This window comes from Eulemur rufifrons, chromosome 7 (assembly GCF_041146395.1).
Source record: "Eulemur rufifrons isolate Redbay chromosome 7, OSU_ERuf_1, whole genome shotgun sequence".
NCBI lineage: Eukaryota > Metazoa > Chordata > Mammalia > Primates > Lemuridae > Eulemur > Eulemur rufifrons.
This window is the reverse complement of record NC_090989.1, coordinates 81,026,594-81,032,389: the sequence shown is the minus strand read 5'-3', so window position 1 is coordinate 81,032,389 and position 5,796 is coordinate 81,026,594. Positions and strand designations below refer to the sequence as shown.

General features: G+C 37.8%; 1 non-coding gene across 1 annotated transcript; it reads right to left on the bottom strand.

The window, feature by feature from the left end:
* Positions 1–757: 757 nt before the first annotated feature.
* On the bottom strand, positions 758–861 carry LOC138388613 (small nucleolar RNA U13). The gene has a single exon (XR_011234150.1). It is a non-coding gene; the product is annotated as a small nucleolar RNA U13 (small nucleolar RNA).
* Between the last annotated feature and the right edge of the window lie 4,935 nt (positions 862–5,796).

Sequence of the window (5,796 nt, the reverse complement as noted above, 5' to 3'; positions counted from 1 at the left end):
GGAGAAAGAGGCTTTCCAGGGCAGAGGTGACAGAGTGAACCAGGGCATGGAGTATACCTGTGTTCCTGGATAACAAGTGTTCATGGTATGTCTGAGGAGCAGCAAGGAGCCCAGGTGGCTGGGGCTTAGGGTGATTTGGGGAGTGTGGCTGGAGATGAGGCCACGAGGGTAGACTAGACCCAGTTACAAAGGACTTTAAAAGATCAGCAAAGAGCCTGGAATTTGTTGTACAGGCAATAGCTTTTAGGCAGAAGAGTAACATCTTCATTTTGGAAAGATATCTCTAATAGCAATGCGGTGATGGCTTTGGCTGGAGACAGGAATCTCAGGAGGAGACCTGAAATATGGTAGACAGCTGGGCAAGGAGACGTGAGGTACTCCATTGCAGGGATAGAATCCACAGGACTTTGTCCAGTTGGGTATGTTTAATGAGAGAAAAAGAAGAATTAAAGAAGAGTTTGTCTGTAGGTTTTAGCTTGGGTAAAAGGTGGTGCTGTTAAGCATGGGTGTATGGTTAAAGTCCAATGTACTCCCTCCTCCTGCTTCATTATAGTTGTGGAATTTACATCCCCTCAGATGAAGTGAATTGTCCGTACAGGTATTTGGTGGAAGAGCAAAAGCTGGAACTCAGAGTGGCTGAATTTTGTCAAATGCTCTGGGGGATCCAGAGATTTATTTTTAAAAATTCTAATCCTAGGCTGATTTATACTTTTGTAAAATAAGGAAAAAATGAATTATTAGATGATTTTTTTTTCCACATCAGATGGATAATGTGCCAATGTTGTAACAAGGTTTGAGGTAGGCACATCTCATATGTGAATGTGAACACCCAATCGTCATACTTACGAACTATAAAAGGATCAGAAGTATATTTTTAAAAAGGCAAGCCTAGATTTTTATTATTATATATAAAATTATCTATCCTATTGGATTGCTATAAATGATTCTGAAGACTTACTCTTTACTTAGGCCTAATCAGTAACAATCAATTCACAAACCAGCGCTAGTCCCCAGACCACACTTTGAGGTGCTGTGGTCCACACAACTGTGAAAGACAAGTGGGATGTGAGTTTACAAGAGTAATGAGAGTAAACAAAGTTGAGATTAGCTCTGGGCTACCACAGAGAATGGTGCAGCCTGTCTAGTTTACCCATGACTATTTTAATCTCTAGCAAAAGAGTTATTTGCACTGCTCCCTCTAGTGCACAGGAGGTCTCACTGTTGCAACCGCACTGAAAGGGGCTCCTTGGGGATCTTCTTCATAAAGAGATCATTTCCAATAAACACCACCAGGACAGTTAGTAGCCATCCTGAATTTTAATCCCTAAGTTATTGGATCCAATCCATACAGGGATTGGCAGTTTGGCAGGCTTCTCAGTTCAATATTCCTGCCTGCCAAGGGAAAGAAAGTTATGACTCCTTGCTTGTTCATTCTATTCCTCTGTAAGGAAGGGGAAAAAAAAACAAAAAACAGATCTCAAACACTGCTTGCTGTATTAGCACTGGAGGGAAAGAGCTAATATGCACTTACACAATCCAATTTATACTCCCATAATCTACTGCAGGAAACGGCAGAGTGACATTTGCACTTAATCCTTCTGTGGGACTGTGACTAAGACTGCAAACAGCAGAAGGAAAGCACACAGTTGCCTGGTACTTGGAGGCAAATGAAAGTTATTTGATAGGTAAGGGGCACCTGCAATAAGAGGAACACATTTTTTAAAGGGCCTTTTACCTCTAAAATCCTCTATGGAAACACAGTGAACTATCCAATTAATGATAGAGGTAGGATGATGAGAGGTGAGAGAGAAGAGAGTTTGGGGGCAGAAGGTCACACAAGGGCTACAAGACCATGTGGACTTGGCAGAATAAGGTTGTGCTTATTTTACTCAAGTGACCAAGGCTTCTCTGCTGGCATCTTGTCATATCACATATGTGGCATTTCCTTGTTCCTTATTCATATGAGAAACGGGGGAGGACAGTGGCTGTGTGAAAAGCAGATGGGAGGCAAGAGCACAGCAACTCACTGGTGTGCTTACTCTGCCTTTGGCCACTTCAAATCTGAACTGCCACTGTCTTTTCTTTTCTGGTGTCTTGAATGCCAGTGGGTGTGTTTTAGTGATAGAATAATAGCATCCTGGGGCAAAGATTAAGATTTGGGTGTTCATTCGGGTTCTTGTACTTGATTTTTCTTGTTTAAACCTGAGGTCACTCAATTTTTTTTTTTTTTTTTTAGGGTCTCACTCTGTCACCCAGGCTGGAGTCCAGTGGCATGATCATAGCTCACTGCAGCCTTAAACTCCTGGGCACAAGTGATCCTCCCGCCTCAGCCTCCTGAGTAGCTAAGACTACAGGCGCAGCTAATTTTTCTATTTTTAGTACAGATGGGGTCTCAGGCTGGTCTCAAACTCCTGAGCTCATGTAATCTTCCGACCTCAGCCTCCCAGAGTGCTAGGATTACAGGTGTGAGCTACCGACCCCCTTCTATTTTCTGAAGGAAAATGTGCAGAATTGGTATTAGTTCTTCTTAAACATTTGGTAGAATTCTCCAGTGAAATTGTGTGAGGATGATGATTTCTTTTGGGGAAGTTTTAAAATTACAAATTCAATATTCTTTTCTTTTTTTGAGATGGAGTCTTACTCTGTTGCCCAGGCTAGAATGCAGTGATGTCATCATAGCTCACTGCAACCTCTAATTCCTGGGCTCAAGAGATCTTCCTGCCTCAGCCTCTTGAGTAGCTGGAACTACAGATGTGCACCACTATGTCCACCTAATTTTTAAATTTTTTTTATATAGATGGGGCCTCACTATGTTGCTCAAACTGGACAAATTCAATTTTCTTAATAGCTATAGGACTATTTAAATTATTTATTCATATTGGGTGAGTAGTTTGCGTTATTTGAGGGTCCAGTACATTTAATTTAGGTTGTCAAAATTATGCACGTAGAGTTGTTTTAGTATTCCTTTGTTATCCTTTTGTTGTCTATAGGGTCTATAGTGATATCCCATTTCATTCTTCATATTGGTAATTTGTATCTCTTGTCTTTTTTCTTTGTCAGTCTTGCTAGAGGTTTGTCAATTTTGTTGATCTTTTCAAAGAACCATCTCTTTGTTTCATTGATTTTCTCCATTATTTTACTCTTTTCAATTTTATTGATTTCTGCTCTTACTATTTTCCTCTTTCTACTAGCTTTGGATTTATTATGTTCTTTTTCTAGGTTTTAAGGTGGGTGCTTACATCTTAATTTGAGACTCCCTCTTTTCTAATGTATGTACTTACTGCCATAAATTTCCCTTTCAGTATTGCTTTATGGGAGTCCCATAAATTTTTTTTCCACTTATTTTTTTATCATTTGATATGAGAGGAATATTGCAGTCTCCAACTATAATTGTGAATTTGTCTGTTTCTCCTTTCAGTTCTAACAGTTTTGGTTCACATATTTTATAGCTCTGTTATTTGGTGCATGTATTTCTAGAATTGCTATCACTTCTTGGTTTTTCTGACCATTTATTATTGTATAATATACCTCTCTGTCTCTAATAATTTTCTTTGCTGTAAAGTCTTCTTTATTTGATATTAATATCTCCTGCTTTCCTTTGATTGATGTTTGCATGGTATATTTTTTTCATTCTTTTACCTTCAACCTGCCTATATCACTATATTTGAAGTGAGTTTCTTATAAATGCATATAGTTAGGTCATATTTTTAATCCACTCTGCTAATCTCTGTCTTTTCATTGGTGTATTTAGACCATTTACATTTAAATGTAATTATTGATATATAATAGGACTTAAGTTTGCCATTTTGCATGTTGTTTTCTGTTTTTCATTTCTTTGTTTTTTTTTTCCTGCCTTCCTTTGGGTTATTTGAGTGTTCTTAGAATTCCATTTTGATTTAGCTGTATGGTTTGTTTTTTTTTTTTAAATGTATCACTTTGAATAGTTTTTTGAAATTCTGCTTCTAGGCCAGGCATAGTGACCATCTGTAATCCTAGCACTTTGGGAGGCTGACACAGAAGGATGGCTTGAGTCCAGGAGTTTGAGATTAGTCTGGGCAACATAGCAAGAACCCATCTTTATAAAAAAAAACTTAAAAATTAGCAGGGCCCTCACTTGACCCCAGGAATTCAGAGTTACCATGAGCTATATTTGGGCCACAGTACTCCAGGCTGGGTAACAGAGCCAGATCCTGTGTAAAAAAGTAATAATAAATAAAATGCTGGTTCCAGATCACATCATTTACAAAACTCAAAATGAAAATGAAAGCCTATTGATTTTACCCATATTTTTGCTTATCAGATTCTTTCTTCCTTCCCAATGTTTCAAGGTTCCTTCTTTTATTACTCTTGTTCTGTTTAGAGAACTTTCATTAGATACTTCTTTAGAGTAGATCTGCTAGCAAAAAATTCTCTTAGTTTTTCTTGATTTGAGAATGTCTTGATTTCCCCTTCATTTTTGAAGGATATTTTCACTGAATATAGGGTTCTAGATAGACAATGCTTTTCTTTTAGCATGTAAAAATATTGAGTCAATTTCTTCTGGCATGTATGGTGTCTGATGAGAAATCTGCAGTCATTCTAATGGCTTCTTCTTTTTAAGTAAGATAGTGTTTTACCCTGGCTGCTTTAATGATTTTTTCTTTTATCTTTACCTTTCAGATGTTTAATTATAATGTATCTTAGAATGTACTTCTTTGGGTTTTTCTGTTTGAGATTTGCTTAGCTTCTTGAATCTGTAAATTATGTCTGCTCTCAAATTTTGGAAGTTTTTAGCCTTTTTTTTTTTTTTTTAGGACTTTTTTAGCCCTGCCCTCTTTCTCTTTTCCTTCAGACATTCTGATGACACAAATAAATGTTTGATCTTTTGGTGTAATCTCAAAGAACCCTGAGAGTTTATTTTTTTTTTTTAGTCTTTTTTTTTCTTTTGTTGCTCAGACTGGGTGATTTCTGTTGGTATATTTTCTGGTTTACCGATTATTTCCTGTGTCCCTCTCATTCTGTTGTTGAGCCCATTCTTTGGGTTTTTATTAAATCTTGGTTTTTGTATTTTTTAGTTTTAAAATTTCTCTTTGGTTCTTTATTACTTCTTCTGTTTCTTGTTCATGTTTTTTATTCATTCATTTGAAGCATATTTGTAGTTGATCACTGAAGTATTTTACCATGGCTGCTTTAAAATCTTTGTGAGATAATTACAATATTTCTGTCATCTTGATGTTAGAATCTATTGATTGTCTTTTTTTATTTGTTTTGAGATCTTCCTTGTTCTTGGAGTGATGAGCGATTTTATATTTAAAATCAGATATTTTCACATTATGTTTTGAGACTCTGCATCTTATTTAAATATTCTGTTTTGGTTGGCTTTTTCCAACATCTCTCTTGCAAGGAAAGGATGGGTGCCACCTCATCACTGCCAGGTTGAGGTAGAAATCCAGTTTACTTACTCAGCCTCTGTTGACACCTCAGATCAAGGTGCTCCTCATTACAAACAGACGGGAAGTTCTAGCTCCCCAATGGTCTCCACTGACACTGCAGTGGCCTTATTACCACTGGACAGTGGTGGAAATCCTGACTTTCCACTACACCTTCTTTGACCCTTCCCAGTGTTGGGGACAGGGGGAATGCCTTATTACTGCCAGGTAGGGGTGAAAGTCTAGAATCCCCAGGTGTCTCTACTGACACACTGGGGTGGGAATAGAGTCTTGTCACTAGCCAGTAGAAATGAAAATTCCAGCTCCTTATTTAACTGACACTACCACAGTGGGGTGTTACATCACCTCCCTACAGTCTTACAAGGAT